The 24,518-nt window shown below is 45.5% G+C and overlaps 1 long non-coding RNA gene across 2 annotated transcripts in view; it reads right to left on the reverse strand.

Moving 5' to 3' along the window:
• The window catches only part of LOC126091219 (uncharacterized), a 206,571-nt gene that overhangs the window by 35,064 nt on the left and 146,989 nt on the right, over positions 1–24,518 (reverse strand). For both annotated transcript variants that reach the window (XR_007521265.1, XR_007521266.1), the window contains one exon: positions 24,220–24,357. This is a non-coding gene — a long non-coding RNA (uncharacterized LOC126091219). The remainder of the gene's footprint in view (positions 1–24,219; positions 24,358–24,518) is intronic.

Raw genomic sequence — 24,518 nt, forward strand, 5'->3', positions numbered from 1 at the left:
CCATTCACGCCTGTCGCGACACCACTGGAGGCGGGCTGCACGATGTTGGGGCGTGAGCGGAAGACGGCCTAACGGTGTGCGGGACCGTAGCCCAGCTTCATGGAGACGGTTGCGAATGGTCCTCGCCGATACCCCAGGAGCAACAGTGTCCCTAATTCGCTGGGAAGTGGCGGTGCGGTCCCCTACGGCACTGCGTAGGATCCTACGGTCTTGGCGTGCATCCGTGCGTCGCTGCGGTCTGGTCCCAGGTCGACGGGCACGTGCACCTTCCGCCGACCGCTGGCGACAACATCGATGTACTGTGGAGACCTCACGCCCCACGTGTTGAGCAATTCGGCGGTACGTCCACCCGGCATCCCGCATGCCCACTATACGCCCTCGCTCAAAGTCCGTCAACTGCAGATACGGTTCACGTCCACGCTGTCGCGGCATGCTACCAGTGTTAAAGACTGCGATGGAGCTCCGTATGCCACGGCAAACTGGCTGACACTGACGGCGGCGGTGCACAAATGCTGCGCAGCTAGCGCCATTCGACGGCCAACACCGCGGTTCCTGGTGTGTCCGCTGTGCCGAGCGTGTGATCATTGCTTGTACAGCCCTCTCGCAGTGTCCGGAGCAAGTATGGTGGGTCTGACACACCGGTGTCAATGTGTTCTTTTTTCCATTTCCAGGAGTGTATAATTATCCAGTGATAAAGTGCACCCACACATGTACAGCTATACTGCTAGTGGTTATGTAGTCACGGTGTTGGACTGCGAAGGCAGAGATCCGTATTCAAACTCCGTCGTGGCCCCATTTATTTCCCCCATAAAGTTATGAACTGTTTGTCTGGTCATTTACGTGTCTGTTCGCTGTATTCAGAGTTGTGTCTGTGTCGCGGTGTAACGTCCATTAGCAACCACGAGGTAAAAGGAAGGCACTTCCAGACGTACGTACGTACCTCCTATTTGTTCTACACAAGTGCCAAATGTTATGACTCTTGCATTCCGTTTTGGAAGTTGAATTCCTTTGTTGTAACAAGTTGTATTGTGTATTGATTGGTTCAAAATGGCTCTGAGCACTATGGGACTTAACATCTATGGTCATCAGTCCCCTAGAACTTAGAACTACTTAAACCTAACTAACCTAAGGACATCACACAACACCCAGTCGTCACGAGGCAGAGAAAATCCCTGACCCCGCCGGGAATCGTACCCGGGAACCCGGGCGCGGGAAGTGAGAACGCTACCGCACGACCACGAGCTGCGGACTTGTGTATTGAACCGGGGACCTAGAAACGACGGAGAGGCATCGTCCCCGCCGTAGCCCTCAGTGGTTCCCAACCCTTCAAGCAGTCCACTCATCCTACCGCCGCCCCACACCGAACCCAGGGTTATTGTGCGGTTCGGCCCCCAGTGGACTAGTGGACTCCCCCGGGAACGCCTCATGGTAGACGAGCATAACCCCAAATGTTTGCGTGGTAGAGTAATTACGGTGTACGCTTACGTGGAGACAGTGTTTGCGCAACAATCGCTGACATAGTGTAACTGAGGCGGAATAAGGGGAAACAGCCCGCATTCGACGAGGCAGATGGAAAACCGCCTTAAAAAACATCCACAGGCTGGCCGGCACACCGGACCTCGACAGTAAACCGCCGGGCGGCACGCCTTCCCGCTCAGGAAGCAGCGCTTTAGACCGCGCGCCTAGCCGGGCGGGCTTGCTGTAACATAGTTCACATCCTTTCATTTGTCGTTTTCATTTCTGTAACAACTCTATGCGGCATCTCGTCTACTCTCATTTTTCACCACATTTAATTGCGACGGTAATCTGTTCTTACCACACGACTCACATTCTGTAACGTATGTGTAGTATGACAATTGCCGTGACTACAGAAAGAGAAGAGACACGTCACTGAGCAGACGGACAGTTTATAACATTGTGGGAAAAAAGCTGGGGCACCAGGGACGTTTGAACACGGCTCTCCCGCTTCGCAGTACGACGCCGTGACAACGTAACCGAGATGCCGTGGTTCTTCCATTTCGTTCGATGTTGCTCATGCTAACTTTGGACCACTCAGTGTTTCGATTTTGCTTCTTTTTTCGCAGTTCAGTACACCTTCTTCCTGTTGTCATGCTTGATCTGTGTTCAATTTTTGACGGACCATTCACTGGGCATCTTACCACTAAATCTGAAGGGGGTGCGATGGGGAGTTCCCCTTGTAAGTATCACATTCCTAGCAAGTGACTAGATGTTTCAGATGTGAAACAGTGAGGGGGAAGTAGCTTATCGGTAATAGCTGATTGAATGTGCTTCTGATCTGGACACGCCCGTGCTGGTTACTAGCCACAGGGTAAGTCAGCTGATCAGCTGCTTTCTATTTTTATTGTAAACTGTGAATGAACTGTTAAGTGTTACGTTTTTTTCCCTTATATCATGTCACAACTAGGTTGTGGTTCCTCCCGTTTTTATCTTTTAAAGCAAATGGAGCATTGTACTTCATTGATACCACCCTTCGTAAAATAATTCCAGACTAGGGATGGTTCCATTCTGTAATACAATGAAGAGCCAAAGAAATTGATACACCTGTCTAATATCGTGTAGGGCTGCAGCGAGCACGCAGAAGCGCCGCAACACGACATGGCATGGACTCGACCAATGTCTGAAATGGTGCTGGAGGGAACTGACGCCATGAATCCTGCAGGGCTGTCCATAAATCCGTAAGATTACGAGGGGGTGGGGATCTCTTCTGAATAGTACGTGGCAAGACATCGCAGATATGCTCAATAATTTTCATTTCTGAGGAGTTTGATGGCCAGAGGAAGTGTTTAAACTCGGAAGAGTGTTCCAGAAGCCACTCTATAGCAATTCTGGACGTGCGGGGTGTCGCACTGTCCTGCTGGAATTGCCCAAGGCCGTCGGAATGCACAATGGACATGAATGGACGCAACTCGTCCGACCAGGCAACATGTTTCCAGTTATCAACATCCCAATATCGGTGTTGACGCGCCCAGGCAAGGCGTAAAGCTTTGTGTCGTGCAGTCATCAAGGGTACACGAGTGGACCTTCGGCTCCAAAAACCCACGTTGATGATGTTTCGTTGGTTGGTTCACACGCTGACACTTGCTGATGCCCGAGCATTAAAATCCGCAGCAATTTACGGAAGGGTTGCACTTCTGTCACGTTGAACGATTCTCTTCAGTCGTTGTTAGTCCCGTTCTTAGAGGATCTATACTCGTGAAATGGTCGTACGGGAAAATACCCACTTTATCGCTACCTCGGAGATGCTGTGACCCATTGCTCGTGCGCCAACTATAACACCACGTTCAAACTCACTTAAATCTTAATAACCTGCCACTGTAGTAACAGTAACCGATCTAACAACTGCGCCAGACACTTGTCTTACATAGGCGTTGCTGACCGCAGCGCCGTATTCTGCCTCCTTACATATCTCTGTATTTGAATACACATGCCTGTACCAGTTTATTTGGAGCTTCAGTGTATAACATACCCAACAACGACCGTGAAAAAGTATCATATAGACCAGATCTTGCACACAGCACGTACATGCGTGCCATCTAGTAGGCTACGCCACATGGTAACAGGTACATTATTGTCTCCGTATTGCTGTACCAATTCTTATGTCATGTGTTTGTTGCTCGTTTCTGTTGGCATTATTATTAAAATAGCACTGATCGTTTTTCCGAGTTTCTGTAATAAAGCAATATTTCAAAGCAATTGAGATTTTATGAAAAAAAATTACTCGTTCTTTAAAAAAGGTTTACTCAAAAACGAAAAATTTTAATATTGCTGCTTTGGATAATTGGTATTTGTTTTTTTTTACCTTGTTATTAGTAAAATATAAAAACACCTGTTATAACTGGGACCAAACAAATACCGAAAAATGTCGGTTATTCAGAACTAAAATACCGCTATCGGTTCTAACCGGACAGTTTTCCCCTTCCCTATTTTATATTTAGCACAGGTAGTCAGCTAGCATCCTATACTTAGCACATCTGATCTACTTTCACTATGACATCAGGGAAAACCTAGTGGGAGGTGGGAAAACTGACAAACCACGCAGGCTGTGCAAGCTGCAGAATGTTTGCCAGCTAGAAGCTGACTAAATATGTTGCACATCCGTGCAGGTTAGTACATGTAGGGTAACATTATGCAAATACCATAACCGCAGTGGTATCTGTATCACGTTCCTAGCAAGTGAATTACATGCTGCAGATGTGAAACCGAATAGGCGGAAGTAGTTTAGTCGTAAACAGTTGATGAAATGTTTGGACATGTCCATGCAGCTTACTTACCCACAGTGTAATGGTATAGGGGAATGTACTCGTAGATGGTGTAGGGTCATGTAGAACAGAAATAGCATGTTTCATATACAGGGTGTCCCATTTATCTTGACCACCGTAAATCACTGTTTGTCAAGATGCAAATTACAAAATGTTTCAAGCAAATGTTCTTTAGCCGTCAGGGGGACATTGCCTTCGTTGTAGCTTTGTTTTTTACAAAGATATGAACAGTGGTATAACTTTTTTAAATGGCACCCTGTACTTTTTATTCTGTAATTCATTTCCTCTCCTAAAGACCTATCAAAAATGTGTTACAGTATACCATTCACTGAAACACAACGTTATTAATTACATAACACAACATTTACATTGACGCTCCCAGCGCTTGGTGCAGGTACTCGGGGTGATGGAACACATCCGCGTGCTGACGTTGACAGAGGACAAATGTGAACATAAGTAGAATGCACACCCGTCATTCCGTCAACCATCGTCAGTCGAAGAGTTGTGTGAGTAGAATGTACAACAACGAAGGGAAGGTAGAAATGCTACTCATCTATGGGGAATGTAAGTTAGCAGAACAGTAATGGCAATACTGTTTTCTTATGTACGGGCACACTTAGTACAGTAGTTTAGTCCTTTAAATACTGTTGTGTAGAGTAGGCATACAGCAAAGGCTGTCCTTCCTGCAAACGGCATCGACATAAAGTTTCTTTTATTGTTATTGTTGAAGGTAGGCGAAATGCTACGCAGGCAGCGGAACTGTACAGAGAGCGATATCCTGACAAGAACCCACCTTCCCGACGGATGTTTTCTCGTCTTGTTGCGACGCTTCAGGAAACGGGAAGTGCCAACCCACGACAACGCAATCGTCGTAGCACTCGCACAGACGGAAGCTGCCGAAGTTACTGTTCTCGCTTCCGTTGCTATGAATCCACATGTGAGTACACGACAGTTAGAACACGAGACTGGCATTCCTAAAACCAGTGTACATCGTATTCTTACGCGTCACCTGTTCCATCCTTACTATGTACACCTAAGTCAAGAACTGCATGCGAATGATGTCCAGAATAGTGTACAGTTCTGTCAGTGGGCACAGCATCAAATCCTTGCCAAACCGAACTTCTTCTCCAAAGTTCTATTTAGCGATGAATGTTCCTTCTCAAACAAAGGACAGGTAAATACAAGGAACTTGCATTATTGGTCCAATGACAACCCACGATGGCTTAGACAGGTGGAACATCTGCGTCAATTGAGAGTTGACGTCTGGTGTGGAATGTTTGGTACTACAATTATTGGCTCTTATTTCATCAATGGTAGTCCAAACGGCACAGCGTATGCCAACTTCCTCAGACGAATTCTTTCTCCTCTTCTGAATGAAGTGCCACTAAGAACCAGAATGCTTATGTGGTATCAACACGGTGGATGTCCAGCGCATAATGCCTTGCGTGCACGTCGTGTTCTGAACAGAAGGTATCCTGCCAGATGGATTGGTCGAGGAGGAACAGTTACTTGGCCTGCTAGGTCTCCTGATTTAAATCCTCTGGACACTTTTCTTTGAGGATGCATTAAAGACGTTGTCTATCGCGAAATTCCAACAACTCCAGAGGACATGCAGGGAAGTATCGTGCTTGCTTGTAATTTTATTAAGCAGGCAACACTGGAAGCAGTAAATAATTATTTCATTCAACGAGTGCACCAGTGTATCGGTGTCCAGGGTCACCACTTTGAGCACCTTTGAATGTTCTACTCCTGGGCAATGGTACAGGAGAGTCAAAGTCAATTTTTTGTCATGTTTTTACTTGGTTTTCATTTGTTTTCTGATAACACCATCAAGTGGACAAGTTTTTGATCCCGGGCTCAAAGTGAATTTTGTGTTATGTAATTAATAATGTTGTGTTTCAGTGAATGGTACACTGTGATACATTTTTGAATAGGTCTTTAGGAGAGGAAATGAATTACTGAATAAAAAATACAGAGTGCCATTTAAAAAAGTCATACCGCTATTCATATCTTTGTAAAAAACAAAACTACAACGAAGACAATCGTGCCGATTGATGTCCCCCTGACGGCTAGGGAACATTTGCTTGAAACATTTTGTAATTTGCATCTGGACAAACAGTTATTTAGGATTGTTAAGATAAATGGGACACCCTGTATGTGATTTACGGTGTTGGAATGTCACAGTCAAGGCAAGTGGATAACATACCCTAAATTCGTAGCAAATACTCCTTCTGAAGTGTTCTAATGTTCACCAAACAACTCCGTAAAATCTTTACACATATGAAAATCACACGCTGGATGGCTTTGTTGGCATACGTCAGCCTCTTAATCCGGGTTGCTAAAATGGGGTGACCCCACATGATATTCTACTTGTTGTATATTTTCAGTGCTCTTGGGTAGCCATACACACACTGTGTGCTAGTCCAGTAACATGGTCAGGGTTTCAGAGTTCAACATTAACGTTATTTGTCCTGAATGCTGACATAACACCATTGGATGTCAGCTTTGCATCCACAATTTATGGGAAATTCGTAAACATGTGATGTCAGATGCCTCTGAAAATCTAGAAGAATCCGCTGTAGCATTGCTTTGCTACCATGTTTGCTCTGGCAGCAATTCTAAATAATCATGTAGAGTGTGGTGTACGTCATAACAACAAACCCTCAGTATCACGACCGTTTGTAACCTTGGTCAGCAAAAAACTTACCACATAAACGCCCTTGTTGAAGGAAGCATTCTTGCATTTATCCAAAATGATTTATATATCCTGCGAAAACATCAGTTGTCTAAATCACACTTATTGATGCTTATACTGTAGACCAATGCGACAAACGCTTTCGATCCAAGCGCTTCTCCCTTGGAATTTTGTATACAAGCTGATTTTTGTATGAAATTCACTGATTTCAACGCACAATTGGCGGTTTTGCTGTATGTATGCATTGTAGGCACTATGTAGATTTTCTGCTCTGCTGTTTTCGATAGTCATCTTTCGTCTTCTTTGATCACAAACCTGTGACACATGTCACTGTTCATCTACTACACAGTCGTTTTAAGCTTTCACCAATCAAAAGGGCTAGTCTGTCACATTTATAAATATTTGCAATACTTGTAAGTACAAGACTTTCACGATTCTGATAAGCTACAAATTGTGACCTTAGAAAAGCGACCATATAGACTGTGATTGCTGTAGGTTAGATAAAAATTGCTGGAAAACCTATTTCAACCTAAAATTCATTCATTTCGACATAAAATCGAAAAATCAAGTAGTAATTCCCATTTGAAGTTACTCAGCCAACCAAAGATCCATATTGGGATGAAGTGCATCATTTCTCTGTCGTATCCGGTAAACTTGCAAGCATCTTGAACATAAAATGAATCTTTCAGTTTCATAGCTGTAGCGATTCTGGGTCAGGGACAGTGACAGTGATTCTGTTAGCACGAAGCCCACACTTGCTTGACAATTGTTGTGGGAGAGATATCAGGGTGAGCTAGTATTCTGTTTGTGACGTAAGTACAATGAAATGACATTGTGCATGTGGCATATTTGACTGGAAGTTCCCTTGCAGGAAGTTCAGCCGCCTGGTGCAAGAGTTCTTAATTGACGCCACTTCGGCGACTTGTGTGTCAATGATGATGAAATGATGATGAGGACAACACAAACACCCAGATCCAGAGCGGAGAAAATCTCTGACTTAGACAGCAATCAAACCCGGGTCACTCGCATGGCATTCAGGCGCATTGACAACTCAGCTGCAGAGGCGAACAGTAATACAATATTAGCAGCATACCGTTAAGTTCAGAATTCAAACGTTGATTCTCTGCAAGTGTCTATTTTTGTCAAGGGGTACCCTTTCATCGCATTGGTCAGTGCGATATGTATTAATAACAGTCATTTCTTTTGTAAGTACAGCCAGAAGCCTACTGAGACAAATAACAAGATGGCAGCTTATCATAGGTATTGTTTAAAACCAAGAGCAGTTTTTATGGTATTATTTTAAGCTACTCTCCTAAGTATTTAGTTCGTTCACACTCCGCCCCTTTCTGGTTTCAGAACCCTTTTTCTGTTTCGCTCATGTGTTTGCAATGACTTCATTTCTAGAGTTTTCGGATTTCTGCCGGCCGTGGTGGCCGAGCGGTTCTAAGCGCTTCAGTCCGGAACCGCGCGACTGCTACGGTCGCAGGTTCGAATCCTGCCTCGGGCATGGATGTGTGTGATGTCCTTAGGTTAGTTGGGTTTAAGTAGTTTTAAGTTCTAGGGGTCTGATTACCTCAGAAGTTAAGTCCCATAGTGCTCAGAGCCATTTGAACCACTTTGAACCATTCGGATTTCTGTACAAACTATTTCACTTTGCTAATGGTATTTCGACATCTGACTGAGTTGTCTTTTTAAAGTGCTCTCACCACTGGTGTTAGTTGGGTCACTATAAAAGTTTCTATTTCAAAATCACATGAACACAGAGTCCACAAGCCTTCGTACAGGGTAGCTTGTATAATAATCATTGTCTTTCCTATTCCAAACTGCGAAGTGAAAACGACTGCATGCTTCAATACTGTTAGGTGTTCTCTGTCACGTGGGCTCGTTGCCTCGTCTACATGTGGTACCTACACAGTGCTTATAAATGCGTCTGCAGCGGACCACTGCAGTAGTACTCTTAATTTTACTTTAACATATGGACCTAAGGACTGTAAGATGGTGTTAAATCATTGCCAAGTTCATGTTGTGAGTCGAGACAGGTGTTCAGTGCGGCTATTTCACTAATGATCCATTCTCCGACGTTTTTGGGTTACCGTGCATTCTGTATAAATGATGGAACATCACAAATGTCAAACTGGAATCTGACAGCGACATTTGATGCCACATACCTTAGGGCTAGTATGATGCAGAATCGATGATATACAGGGTGTAAAAGGTATACCAACACTATTAACCATACGGCTATTATGTTTTGCCTCATTTGTATTGATACTCTCGAAGTGCCCACTTTGATTAAGTTAATCAATCGACCTTCAGATTCCTCGGTGGCAGCGTAACTCTCTTAACTATGGTACAAAATTGGATTTTGTACCAGCTATTTATAGGAAATATTACGTTAAAAGGTGCAGAAATTGTGCAACAATTGTTGGCTATGTCGGTTGAGGCAGCAAAGTTTCTTTGTGTTATGTTTACAGGACAGAAGATGTATGAAACCACAATCTGGACTGTCACATTTTGTCATTTCTATACTTACAGCCACGCGGGTTAGCCGCGCGGTCTAGAGCGTCTTGTCACGGTCCGCGCGGCTACCCCCGTCGGAGATTCGAGTCCTCCCTCGGGCATGGGTGTGTGTGTTGTCCTTAGCGTTAAGTTAGTTTACGTTAGATTAAGTAGTATGTAACCTTAAGGACCGATGACCTCAGTAGTTTGGTCACATAAGACCTTACCACAAATTGCATTTCAAAAATATTAACGAGCTCTTATATCACTGCAGATACCGTAGAACGTGTTTTGGCGCAAACATGAGATTTTTTGAGACTTGTGTAAGGTTTAACGCTCAAGATTCTATGCTTAGGAGGTGTCGTTGCTGCGTCACCTAGCTGGGCGCCCACGATGTCGCTTGATATACGCCTGCAGAGGTTGCGTCTACACAGCACATCTCGCAGCTATCTGGAGCTGGCCCGGCAGCTGACAGCGGAGTGTGCATGACTGTCGTCTCAAAAATATGTCTAAGTATGGACTGCATGCTATTGTGTGCCACAGGACCACTGTGTTCAGCTTGTTGTTGGTTAATTCGGGCGAGAGGACCAAACAGTGAGGTCATCGGTCCCTTCGGATTAGGGAGAGATGGGGAAGGAAATCGACCGTGCCCTTTCGAAGGAACAATCGCGAAATTTGCCCGAAGTAACGGAGGGAAATAACAGAAAACCTAAATCAGGATGGGCAGACGCGGGTTTGAACCGTTCTCCTCCCGAATGCGACTGCTACCCACTGCGCCACCTCGCTTGGTGTGTTCGACATGTCTTCACTAGATGGCGCCGTGTCCTGTGCCTGACACTACCGAATGTTTTTCCTGTTGAAATGCTCCGCATATGATGGTTATTGAACACGATTCTCGTAAAACATCGTCCTTTTCCCTTGTCTGTGTTTGCAACGTTTTTGAAGGTTGCGATTCGTCTGTTCACTTCATATTACTTTGTTTAGCTCCCTGATATTGTTGACCAATACCTGGTGCACATAACTTGATGGGTCTTTCTAAGAATGACCTCCCCCCCCCCCCTTCCACCTGCCGCCGTGTTGCCTCTAGAGTGCTGTTTGAAGTGGGTATTCGGTGTTGTCCGTCCCCTGTCACTGTTGCGAACACCCCGCATACTGTCGCTAGGTGTGTTTTTTATCTCGTGCGAACAGAAACCAGACTGTCGCCGTGTCTCCTTCCTGTGTGTCTTCATCCGCATCGTCAACGTCGTGGTTTTGTATTTTAAGTTCCGCAACTTCCCGCCAATTTACTGTTACTAACAACACCGTTTTATCGCCATTTATATGTTGTTTGTTCTCTCACCACTGTTTGTTTAATTTTTCTCTCGGCTGTAGAGCAGCGTATTAAGCTGCTGTTAGCCTGCCCCTCCCAGGTGGGGCGGGAGGGACATCGAACATCAATAAAGGCAAAAAAAATTAAGAATGAATGCCCCAACCCCCCCCCCTCTCACCAGTACATCTACTGCAATATGCCGATGACACCACCTTCCTTGCCCTCACTCCTACCCTCCAACGGTCCCAACACCTTCTCCAGAATCACCTTGACCTATTTTGCCGCACGGTGTAACCAGTGGCTGCTGAAAATCAATCCTTCCAGGATGCAGGCAATCATCATAGGTCGTACAACTCGCTCCTTCCGGCTCCTTGATTTTTCCCTTACCATCTGCGCCTGTCCTGTCTGTCTCTCCCCCACCCTCACCTACCTTGGCCTCACCATTGACCGTCACTTCACCTGGATCCCTCATCTCTGCTCTATCCAATCCAAAGCCCACAACCGCCTCTGCCTCCTTAAACTCCTCTCTGGCCAGACATGGGGGTTGAACCCCTCTACCATCCTCCACACCTACAAATCCTTAATCCGTCCCATCCTCTGTTACGCCAGTCCCACCTGGATATCCCCCCCCCCCAAATTCTATAAGTCCCTCCAGATACTCAGGCGCCATGTACTCCACCTCACCTTCCGTATACGCCTCCCATCCCCCCACGCGGATCCTCTACGGCCTGGTTCCTTTTCCCCATCTGTTCCTTTTCCTCAAACATATCCATGTCCTCTACATTTCCCGCCGACTTGACCCTCCTCATCCCCTGCTTGATCCTCTCCTCTCCAAGCCCTGCCTTCTGCCACGCCTTCACCGTTGTGTCGCCCCCTACCCTCCACCCTTACACCCTTCATCTCCTTTTCCAAGGTAGTTTCCATCGACTCCTGGATGATGCCCTCTCTCCCTCCATTTATCTGTCCTATCAACTCTGATCCTCACCTCCCCCTCCCTCCCTCTATCCTTTTCCCGGGCTCCCTCTCGCCCCCTTTCATCCTGTTTTTTCCCTGCCTACCCTCTCTCTGCCTCTCTTCTCTCTCCCGAGTCATTTTGCTCTCCTCTCCACTACCTTTCCCACTCCTTCTCATGCCCGCCCTGACCCTCCATCAGCTCCCCCCTTTTGTCTTTTCCTCTCCTCCCTCCCTTTTTCCTGCCTCATTGGTCCAGGTTCCCCCCCCCCCCCCCCATAATCTGCCGCCATGTCGCCTCTATAGTGCTGTTTCAAGTGAGTGTTCAGTGTTGTGTGTCCCCTGTCAGTGTTGCGAACAGCAACCATACTGTCACTAATTGTATTTTTTTATCTCATGTGAACAGAAACTAGACTGTTGCTGTGTTTTTTAATTGTGCCTGTCTATTTACTATGTGTTTTACTCAGCATCACTGACTGTTTGTTTTTATATTTTCTTCGCGTCTTTTTCGCCATGTTTCAGTTTTCAACAGTCCCCGTTTTATCACCTGCTTTTATTGTTCTCATATCTCCTAATTCTGTTTTTTAACTTTTCTGCAGGCTGCAGGGCGACGTATTGTGCTGCTGCCAGCCCGTCCCTCCCCCCCTTCTGGGGGGGAGTCGAAATCCAATAAAGAAAAAAAATCTAAGAATGAACTCACCCGCCACCGGCACTTACAATGACACATCACAACCTCAGTAAGGCCAACCACTTTGCCTCCCACCTATCCTATGTCTTTTCGATTCCAGATGATCTCCAATTTGATTGTACCCTCTTCCCTGACGTCATAGACCTACAGATACCTCTTTTCCTCCCCTTTATCCTAGTGTCCACTAATTGGGCCACACACCACCATCTCATCTGAACACTCCCATCACTACACAGGACATCAGCCTCACACTCCACACTAAACGCAACACTGCTCCTGGCCACCACCATTTTACCTACCACCATCGCAAACACTGCCCTCCCTCCTTCCCTGCAGTCCTTGCCACCCTTTACAATGTAATCCTCCCCACTGGCTTGTATCCAGACCTGTGGAAAACCTCCCATATCCTGACATGCTCCAAACCCAACAAGCCTCCCTCTGATGCCTCTTCCTACTGCCCTATACGTCTCATCTCGATGTTCAGCAAGCTCTTAGAATCCACCCTTACCCGGTGCATCCATCACCACCTCCACCAACACCACCTCCTCCCCAACACCCAATGTGGCTTTCGAACTTCCTTCACTGGCGATGACCAACTCCTACGCCTCACTCATCCTATCTTCCACAAGCTAAAAATCCCATCGCTACACCATTTTTGTCTCCCTCGACCTCGAAAAGGCCCACGACTGTGTCTGGCACCCAGGTGTCCTGTTTAAAACTCCAGACCTACGCCCTTCCTATCAACTATATCCATCTAATTGCCTCCTTCCTCTCCCAGTGCCCCTCCTATGTTACTATCCATAATCCAATTCCTGCACCTTCTACCCCTCCACAGGTGTGTCCCAGGGCTCTGTCCTCTCCTCTCTCCTCTACCTCCTGTACACGGCAATTATGACCCAGCCCCCATCCCCCAGTACACCTCCTGTAGTATGCCGATGACACCGCCTTCCTTGCTCTCACTCCTACACTTCAATGGTCCCAACACCTTCTCCAGAATCATCTTGACCTTTTTGCCGCATGGTGTAACTAGTGGCTCCTGAAAATCAATCCTTCCAAAACCCAGGTAATCATTGTAGGTCGTACCACTCGCACCTTCCAGCTCCTTGATTTTTCCATTACCAATTGCGCCTGTCCTGTCTGTCTCTCCCCCACCCTCACCTACATTGGCCTCAACAATGACTGTCACCTCATCTGGATCCCTCATCTCCGCTCTATCCAACCCAAAGCCCACAACTGCCTCTGCCTCTGTAAACTCATCTCTCACCGGACATGGGGATTGAACCCTTCTACCATCCTCCACACCTATAAATCCTTAATCCATATCATCCTTTGTTACGCCAGTCCCTCCTGGATATCCGCCCTCCCCCCCCCCAAATTCTATAAGTCCCTCTAGATCCTCAAGCGCCATGCACTCCACCTCGCCCTCTATATATGCCTCTCGTCCCCCATGCAGGACCTCTACGACCTGATTCCTTTCCCTCATCTGCTCCTTTTCCTCAGACATATCCACATCCTCTACACTTCCCGCCAACTTGATCCCCCTCTACCCCTGGTGGCTCCTCTCCTCTCCAACCCCTTGCCTCTGTCATGCCTTCACCATTGTGTTGCCCCTACCCTCCACCTCTACACCCCTCACCTCCTTTCCCAAGGTGGTGTCCATCGACTCCCCCTCCGGATGATGCCCTCTCTCCTTCCATTTATCCCTCCTATCAACTCTGATCCTCACCTCCCCCTCCCTTCCTCTGTCGTTTTCCAAGGCTCCCTCTCCCTCTCCTTCTATCCTGTTTTTTCCCCGCTTACACTCTCACTGACTCCATTCTCTCCCCTGAGTCATTTTGCTCTCACCTCCACTGTCTTTCAGACTCCTCACATCTGCCCAGTGCCCGTTTTTCTATGTCCCATCCCTCCATTAGCTCCCCTCTTTTTTCTTTTCCTCTCCTCCCTCCCTTTTTCCTCTTCATCAGGCCAGGTTCTTCCTCCCACCATCTGCTGACATGTCGCCTCTATAGTGCTGTTTTAAGTGAGTGTTCAGTGTTGTGCGTCCTCTGTCAGTGTTGCAAATAGTCACCCTACTGTCGCTAGTTGTGTTTTTTTTATCTTGTGCAAACAGAAACCAGACTATCGCCGTGTTTTTTAATTGTGCCTGTCTGTTTACTATGTGTTTTAATCAGCATCACCGACTGTTTCTTTTCATATTTTCTACACATCTTTTTCTCCATGTTTCAGTTTTTAACAGTCCCCTTTTTATCAGCTTCTTTTATTGTTCTCATATCTCCTAATTATGTTTTTTAACTTTTCTGTAGGATGCAGAGTGGTGCATTGTGCTGCTGCCATCTCCCCCACCCCACCTCAGAGGAGAATCGAAATCCAATAAAGAAAAAAAAATCTAAGAATGAGCCCCCTCCAGCCAACCTCCCCTCACCCCACCCCCTCCTGCCCCCTTTGGGAGGACCCTCGTGGCAGCCCGTATTCTGCAGATGTGCTCTATCACTTACAGAGGTTTTTTAAGTATCTCTCGTTCTGGAGTGTTTTGATACCGTGGCCAACTTTTAACTTGTACATGTAACTTCAGTGTAATTTATGTACTTCACGACTTGCCACCTGCATTATTTTGGCTTTGTGTTGACTTTTTTCACTGTCCCATGATGAATGTCCCCTTGTCAGTAGATATTTTAACCCCCATTATCTCCACTTATTATGTTTTTATGTCCCCCTTTTTTCGCCTTTTTTATGTATAGTTTCCCCTTTTTGTTTAACTGTAATTTGACTTTGGTGACGAATGGCGGATTGTGCCACTGCCAGCCCATATGGGGCAGGGGAATGAAATCGCAATAAAGAATAAAGAATCTGAGAATGGACAAGGGCTTGATTATGACCAATACTGCTTACTGCTTGTCTTAACAGCTGTTATGCATCCCACATATTAATTTTGTTGTGTATTCTATAAATGTAGTACCACTTGAACCTTTTTTTACACTTTTAAGCTAATACACAAGTTTTTCTCAGGGGACAAATATGTTCGATTTTCGAATTTCTCTGCTGAATGTATTGGGGGGATTATTGGTTATTTTCACACCATTTAGCAATATGGGCTAATGTGTACATGTGCTTCTTCCATTTCAAATTTCCCTGTAGTTTTAAATTATACCACATGGGCTGTGACTGCAGTGCCATCGCAAATAACGTATTAGTTACAGAAACCTGAGCTAATACCTCGCACTTCACATTAGATAGTCAAATTGACAGTATGTATGTGGCATCCCTATGCACAGAGCTAACACCAGCATAGTGCCAGATTTGGTGTTTGTGGCTCCCCTCCAGTGCCTGCAGTGAAGAATAAGACTTGTCACAATGTGGGACCCAGAGTGCATGGGGTGCGAGCACTGACCAGCGAAGGAACACGAATGATGGCAGTCCCAAACTTCGCAGTCAGCATGTTCAAAGACCATAGAAGAGACATTCCCACATTTCTGTTTATATAAAGACATAAACATTCCTCGCTATCGCAGTAGTGGTGGCAGTTATTTAAACATGTAAATTGTGTGAGTTTTAAACTTATGGGCATATAGACTCCTAGCACAAATGCAAATTCAAAGGAGTGGAGGGAAAACCCAGAAGCCATACTGGATCAGCATTTCAGATTCTGACATCTTAGGGCTTTGGAAGTGTGACAACCACACAGCCTGAGCTCACATCCCTCAGGTCCATCATCTTGAAGTCTAATATCATTGCCAAAGAAGTCTGACTACCATGCGGGCTGGGCCCATATCCCTGGATCTATCACCATGGATTCTATCCTTAGCACAAGTGGCCTACATATTTTTAATATGTGAGTCACCTGTCCTTCCTCAAAGTCTGTTTGTGAGATCCAAAGACATCCTGTGACTCAGTTGTAAATATGTGTCCTGTAAATGAGTCTCTCACATGAAGGCTTATCACACATTGCACATGACCAATACTGAAATGCTTACTCTTACACATCTGGGAACGATTATCACAGAATTGTTATTGTATTTGTTATTGGAAATCAAGAGTTTACAGTGCCCACAAAATATTAAAGGCATCTTTTTCTACAAACATTATCTGTTTTTAAGCCATAATACAACTCTACCATCAGTCAGTACTGAGGAAATGTGTGATTATTTCACACAATGTATTTTTGGGGGTACATCCCATTATCAAGTTCTACAAAACAAGGGAACATAAAAGTTGTAGGAAACACATATCCACAGGTGCTGTAATTCATAAGACTCCACGCCACACTCATAAACATAAATCAGCATTCCTCAAAAATGCATTGCAGGGAGCTAGTAACATCTCGCTAAGCCCTAAGAACATGGGTGAAGAAATGAAAACACTTAGGAAATAGTGTAAAAAATTGTTTTGATTTGGATTTAATACATAAAATTGAACAGAGAACACAGAAACCAACAAAACTAGATAAAGCCACAGAACTATAGAATCGCCTATAAAGGGGAACTATCTCATACACTCCTGGAAATGGTAAAAAGAACACATTGACACCGGTGTGTCAGACCCACCATACTTGCTCCGGACACTGCGAGAGGGCTGTACAAGCAATGATCACACGCACGGCACAGCGGACACACCAGGAACCGCGGTGTTGGCCGTCGAATGGCGCTAGCTGCGCAGCATTTGTGCACCGCCGCCGTCAGTGTCAGCCAGTTTGCCGTGGCATACGGAGCTCCATCGCAGTCTTTAACACTGGTAGCATGCCGCGACAGCGTGGACGTGAACCGTATGTGCAGCTGACGGACTTTGAGCGAGGGCGTATAGTGGGCATGCGGGAGGCCGGGTGGACGTACCGCCGAATTGCTCAACACGTGGGGCGTGAGGTCTCCACAGTACATCGATGTTGTCGCCAGTGGTCGGCGGAAGGTGCACGTGCCCGTCGACCTGGGACCGGACCGCAGCGACGCACGGATGCACGCCAAGACCGTAGGATCCTACGCAGTGCCGTAGGGGACCGCACCGCCACTTCCCAGCAAATTAGGGACACTGTTGCTCCTGGGGTATCGGCGAGGACCATTCGCAACCGTCTCCATGAAGCTGGGCTACGGTCCCGCACACCGTTAGGCCGTCTTCCGCTCACGCCCCAACATCGTGCAGCCCGCCTCCAGTGGTGTCGCGACAGGCGTGAATGGAGGGACGAATGGAGACGTGTCGTCTTCAGCGATGAGAGTCGCTTCTGCCTTGGTGCCAATGATGGTCGTATGCGTGTTTGGCGCCGTGCAGGTGAGCGCCACAATCAGGACTGCATACGACCGAGGCACACAGGGCCAACACCCGGCATCATGGTGTGGGGAGCGATCTCCTACACTGGCCGTACACCACTGGTGATCGTCGAGGGGACACTGAATAGTGCACGGTACATCCAAACCGTCATCGAACCCATCGTTCTACCATTCCTAGACTGGCAAGGGAACTTGCTGTTCCAACAGGACAATGCACGTCCGCATGTATCCCGTGCCACCCAACGTGCTCTAGAAGGTGTAAGTCAACTACCCTGGCCAGCAAGATCTCCGGATCTGTCCCCCATTGAGCATGTTTGGGACTGGATGAAGCGTCGTCTCACGCGGTCTGCACGTCCAGCACGAACGCTGGTCCAACTGAGGCGCCAGGTGGAAATGGCATGGCAAGCCGTTCCACAGGACTACATCCAGCATCTCTACGATCGTCTCCATGGGAGAATAGCAGCCTGCATTGCTGCGAAAGGTGGATATACACTGTACTAGTGCCGACATTGTGCATGCTCTGTTGCCTGTGTCTATGTGCCTGTGGTTCTGTCAGTGTGATCATGTGATGTATCTGACCCCAGGAATGTGTCAATAAAGTTTCCCCTTCCTGGGACAATGAATTCATGGTGTTCTTATTTCAATTTCCAGGAGTGTATAAACTGGCCAGACTAATCAACAACAAAGGGATTTAAACTGCTTTCAGGATGGACAACAAATTGGAGCAGAGGCTGCAGTATAAAATTGGCACAATTGAAATATAAATGGGGAAAATGGAAGTTTATGAACTAAGTGTCAGGATTGGAGATTAATTATGTAGGTCAAGCAGGACGAAACTTTAACACAAGGTTTAAAGAGCATAATAACAAACTGTGGCAAAGCCTGTCAAGAATGAGCACCATTCGTTGGAAAACATCACAGCCAGCATAAATGTGTTGAACTTTGTAGATAAAAGGTGGTTGCTATCAAATTTAGAGGAAAAAATGATTTTTTATAGTTTAAGAGAGGAATGTGTGTAAAATGAGAAGAGTGAAGTGTCCAAGGGGTATTTCTGGGCGTTGAGTAGCAGCCGAATACCTAACCTTCTTAGTGGTCATTAAGTTCTAATGTTTCGTTCAGATGCCAACATTGATAAATAAGTGTAATATGGGATATTGTAGGATCTGACACATAAAGGTTCAAAGATATTACTATGGCCAGTAGCCTTGGTGGGTGTTGGGAAATATACAAGATGGCTTGGTGAGGGTTATTGCTTTTAGTTAATAACCAAGCTTTGTGCAAGTGTTAAGCATCCATGAACCATAGACCTTGCCGTTGGTGGGGAGGCTTGCGTGCCTCAGTGATAAAGATAGCCGTACCGTAGGTGCAACCACAACGGAGGGGTATCTGTTGAGAGGTCAGACAAACGTATGGTTCCTGAAGAGGGACAGCAGCCTTTTCAGTAGTTGCAGGGACAACAGTCTGGATGATTGACTGATCTGGCCTTGTAACACTAACCAAAACGGCCTTGCTGTACTGGTACTGCGAACGGCTGAAAGCAAGGGGAAACTACAGCCGTAATTTTTCCCAAGGGCATGCAGCTTTACTGTATGGATAAATGATGATGGCGTCCTCTTGGGTAAAATATTCCGGAGGTCAAATAGTCCCCCATTCGGACCTCCAGGCGGAGACTACTCAGGAGGATGTCGTTATCAGGAGAAACAAAACTGGCGTTCTACGGATCGGAGTGTGGAATGTCAGATCCCTTAATCGGGCAGGTAGGTTAGAAAATTTAAAACGGGAAATGGATAGGTTAAAGTTAGATATAGTGGGAATTAGTGAAGTTCGGTGGAAGGAGGAACAAGACTTTTGATCAGGCGAATACAGGATCAAGAATACAAAATCAAATAGGGGTAATGCAGGAGTAGGTTTAATAATGAATAAAAAATAGGAGTTCGGGTAAGCTACTACAAACAACATAGTGAACGCATTATTGTGGCCAAGATAGACACGAAGCCCACGCCTACTACAGTAGTACAAGTTTATATGCCAACTAGCTCTGCAGATGACGAAGAAATTGATGAAATGTATGATGAGATAAAAGAAATTATTCAGGTAGTGAAGGGAGACGAAAATTTAATAGTCATGGGTGATTGGAATTCGAGAGTAGGAAAAGGGAGAGAAGGAAACATAGTAGGTGAATATGGATTGGGGCTAAGAAATGAAAGAGGAAGCCGCCTGGTAGAATTTTGCGCAGAGCATAACTTAATCACAGCTAACACTTGGTTCAAGAATCATGAAATAAGGTTGTATACATGTAAGAACCCTGGGGATACTAGAAGATATCAGATAGATTATATAATGGTAAGACAGAGATTTAGGAACCAGGTTTTAAATTGTAAGACATTTCCTGGGGCAGATGTGGACTCTGACCACAATCTATTGGTCATGAACTGTAGACTAAATCTGAAGAAACTGCAAAGAGGTGGGAATTTGAGGATATGGGACCTGGATAAACTGAAAGAACCAGAGGTTGTAGATAGTTTCAGGAAGAGCATAAAGGAACAGTTGACAAGAATGGGGGAAAGAAATACAGTAGAAGAAGAATGGATAGCTTTGAGGGATGAAGTGGTGAAGGCAGCAGAGGATCAAGAAGGTAAAAAGACGAGGGCTAGTAGAAATCCTTGGGTGACAGAAGAAATACTGAATTTAACTGATGAAAGCAGAAAATATAAAAATGCAGTAAATGAAGCAGGCAAAAAGGAATACAAACGTCTCAAAAATGAGAACGACAGGAAGTGCAAAATGGCTAAGCAGGGATGGCTAGAGGACAAATGTAAGGATGTAGAGGCTTACCTCGCTAGGGGTAAGATAGATTCCGCCTACAGGAAAATAAAAGAGACCTTTGGAGAAAAGAGAACCACTTGTATGAATATCAAGGGCTCAGATGGAAACCCAGTTCTAAGCAAAGAAGGGAAAGCAGAAAGGTGGAAGGACTATATAGACGGACTATACAAGGGCAATGTTCTTGAGGACAATATTATGGAAATGGAAGAGCATGTAGATGAAGATGAAATGGGAGATACACTCCTGGAAATGGAAAAAAGAACACATTGACACCGGTCTGTCAGACCCACCATACTTGCTCCGGACACTGCGAGAGGGCTGTATAAGCAATGATCACACGCACGGAACAGCGGACACACCAGGAACCGCGGTGTTGGCCGTCGAATGGCGCTAGCTGCGCAGCATTTGTGCACCGCCGCCGTCAGTGTCAGCCAGTTTGCCGTGGCATACGGAGCTCCATCGCAGTCTTTAACACTGGTAGCATGCCGCGACAGCGTGGACGTGAACCGTATGTGCAGTTGACGGACTTTGAGCGAGGGCGTATAGTGGGCATGCGGGAGGCCGGGTGGACGTACCGCCGAATTGCTCAACACGTGGGGCGTGAGGTCTCCACAGTACATCGATGTTGTCGCCAGTGGTCGGCGGAAGGTGCACGTGCCCGTCGACCTGGGACCGGACCGCAGCGACGCACGGATGCACGCCAAGACCGTAGGATCCTACGCAGTGCCGTAGGGGACCGCACCGCCACTTCCCAGCAAATTAAGGACACTGTTGCTCCTGGGGTATCGGCGAGGACCATTCGCAACCGTCTCCATGAAGCTGGGCTACGGTCCCGCACACCGTTAGGCCGTCTTCCGCTCACGCCCCAACATCGTGCAGCCCGCCTCCAGTGGTGTCGCGACAGGCGTGAATGGAGGGACGAATGGAGACGTGACGTCTTCAGCGATGAGAGTCGCTTCTGCCTTGGTGCCAATGATGGTCGTATGCGTGTTTGGCGCCGTGCAGGTGAGCGCCACAATCAGGACTGCATACGACCGAGGCACACAGGGCCAACACCGGCATCATGGTGTGGGGAGCGATCTCCTACACTGGCCGTACACCACTGGTGATCGTCGAGGGGACACTGAATAGTGCACGGTACATCCAAACCGTCATCGAAACCATCGTTCTACCATTCCTAGACCGGCAAGGGAACTTGCTGTTCCAACAGGACAATGCACGTCCGCATGTATCCCGTGCCACCCAACGTGATCTAGAAGGTGTAAGTCAACTACCCTGGCCAGCAAGATCTCCGGATCTGTCCCCCATTGAGCATGTTTGGGACTGGATGAAGCGTCGTCTCACGCGGTCTGCACGTCCAGCACGAACGCTGGTCCAACTGAGGCGCCAGGTGGAAATGGCATGGCAAGCCGTTCCACAGGACTACATCCAGCACCTCTACGATCGTCTCCATGGGAGAATAGCAGCCTGCATTGCTGCGAAAGGTGGATATAAACTGTACTAGTGCCGACATTGTGCATGCTCTGTTGCCTGTGTCTATGTGCCTGTGGTTCAGTCAGTGTGATCATGTGATGTATCTGACCCCAGGAATGTGTCAATAAAGTTTCCCCTTCCTGGGACAATGAATTCACGGTGTTCTTATTTCAATTTCCAGGAGTGTATGATACTGCGTGAAGAATTTGATAGAGCACTGAAAGACCTAAGTCGAAACAAGGCCCCAGGAGTAGAAAACATTCCATTAGAACTACTGACAGCCTTGGGAGAGCCAGTCCTGACAAAACTCTACCATCTGGTGAGCAAAATGTATGAGACAGGCGAAATACCCTCAGACTTCAAGAAGAATATAATAATTCCAAACCCAAAGGAACCAGGCGTTGACAGATGTGAAAATTACCGAACTGTCAGTTTAAAAAAGTCATGGCTGCAAAATAATAACGCGAATTCATTACAGACGAATGGAAAAACTGGTAGAAGCCGACCTCGGGGAAGATCAGTTTGGATTCTGTATAAATATGGGAACACGTGAGGCAATACTGACCCTACGGCTTATCTTAGAAGCTAGATTAAGGAAAGGCAAATCTACGTTTCTAGCATTTGTAGACTTGGAGAAAGCTTTTGACAATGATGACTGGAATAATCTCTTTCAAATTCTGAAGGTGGCAGGGGTAAAATACAGGGAGTGAAAGGCTATTTACAATTTGTACAGAAAGCAGATGGGAGGATATAAGATCAACATCAACAAAAGCAAAACGGGAATAATGGAATGTAGTCGAATTAAGTCGGGTGATCCTGAGGGGATTAGATTAGGAAATGAGACACTTAAAGTAGTAAATGAGTTTTGCTATTTGGGGAGCAAAGTAACTGATTATGGTCGAAGTAGAGAGGATATAAAATGTAGACTGGCAATGGCAAGGAAAGTGTTTCTGAAGAAGAGAAATTTGTTAACATCGAGTATAGATTAAAATGTCAGGAAGTCGTTTCTGAAAGTATTTGTATGGAGTGTAGCCATGTATGGAAGTGAAATATGGACGATAAATAGTTTGGACAAGAAGAGAATAGAAGCCTTTGAAATGTGGTGCTACAGAAGAATGCTGAAGATTAGATGGGTAGATCACATAACTAATGAGGAAGTATTGAATAGGACTGGGGAGAAGAAGAGTTTGTGGCTAAACTTGACAAGAAGAAGGGATCGGTTGTTACGACATATTCTGAGGCATAAAGGGATCACCAGTTTAGTATTGGAGGGCAGCGTGGAGGGTAAAAATCGTAGAGGGAGACCAAGAGATGAATACATTAAACAGATTCAGAAGGATGTAGGCTGCAGTACGTATTGGGAGATGAAGAAGCTTGCACAGGATAGAGTAGTATAGAGAGCTGCATCAAACCAGTCTCAGGACTGAAGACCACCACAACAACAACAACATGGAAAGTTCAAGGAAGAGTTTTATACGTTTTACACTGTAAATTTGCGCTGGCTTTTTACTTTTGATGGTGCCTAATGGTGTAGTAAATTTAAGTTTTGAAATACTACAGGAAAATGTAGATAGGATTACATTATGGTCAGTATATGTAGTAATGTGACACTATGATTTGTGTTTCTTTGTTTTATAGCAGTTTATAATGGGATGATAAAGTCCCAAGACAAGTTATAGGAGAGAATCAGACATTTTTGATAACAGTTGTGTAACGTTTTCAGACCAAAGGCATTGTTTTTTTATCAATTCCATTTCTACCAAAACACTCTGTTTATGATGTTTCTAATACATTATCTTAAAATTAAACAGAGAAGTGCAAATCACCATTGTTTAATAATTACACAAAAGATTTGGATGTGTCTGACATCAAAAAACTATATTATCTTGAAGCTTACTCTCAAAACCACAGCAAATAATGGCTGCAGTAACATAATTTGTAACAGATGTGTATAATGCCTATAATAAACTATCAACAGAGAAGTTACGATGAATTATTGCACAATGTATTCAAAACAGAGTCAAAATTCACCAAATAAAGTTAACACAGATCAAGTAAAAGCATTATTAATAGTTTAACTGTTCAGTTCAAGAGAAACAATTACCTTAGCACATATTTCATGTCATTCACATTAATGATTTTTGTTAAATATTTTCATATTTTACACTTTTCTAATCTATGAAATAAATATGTGTGAGCATAATGTATGCACATACATGATTAAATAAAATTATATTTTAAACCTGTATATTTGGTATTTGCTGCCTGTTGTTTCAATGTTCACTGTTTTCTTCTTATTTCCACTGTCTTCATATCTCTTTCTTCATTTACTATCCATTTTTATATCATCAGTCTCTTTGACTCTGGTATTTCCTCTTTCTCTGTAATTGTCACAACCATTACTTCATTAGAAAATGCAAATTTTGAAAGTACATAAGAGGTAGGGGCATATCTTTTCCTATACTTTTAATTGTGACAAATACTATAATAATATTAACTATTTACTGATAATAATAATAATAACATAGATATATTATTATGT

The sequence above is a fragment of the Schistocerca cancellata genome, chromosome 1, assembly GCF_023864275.1.
Source record: "Schistocerca cancellata isolate TAMUIC-IGC-003103 chromosome 1, iqSchCanc2.1, whole genome shotgun sequence".
Lineage (NCBI taxonomy): Eukaryota > Metazoa > Arthropoda > Insecta > Orthoptera > Acrididae > Schistocerca > Schistocerca cancellata.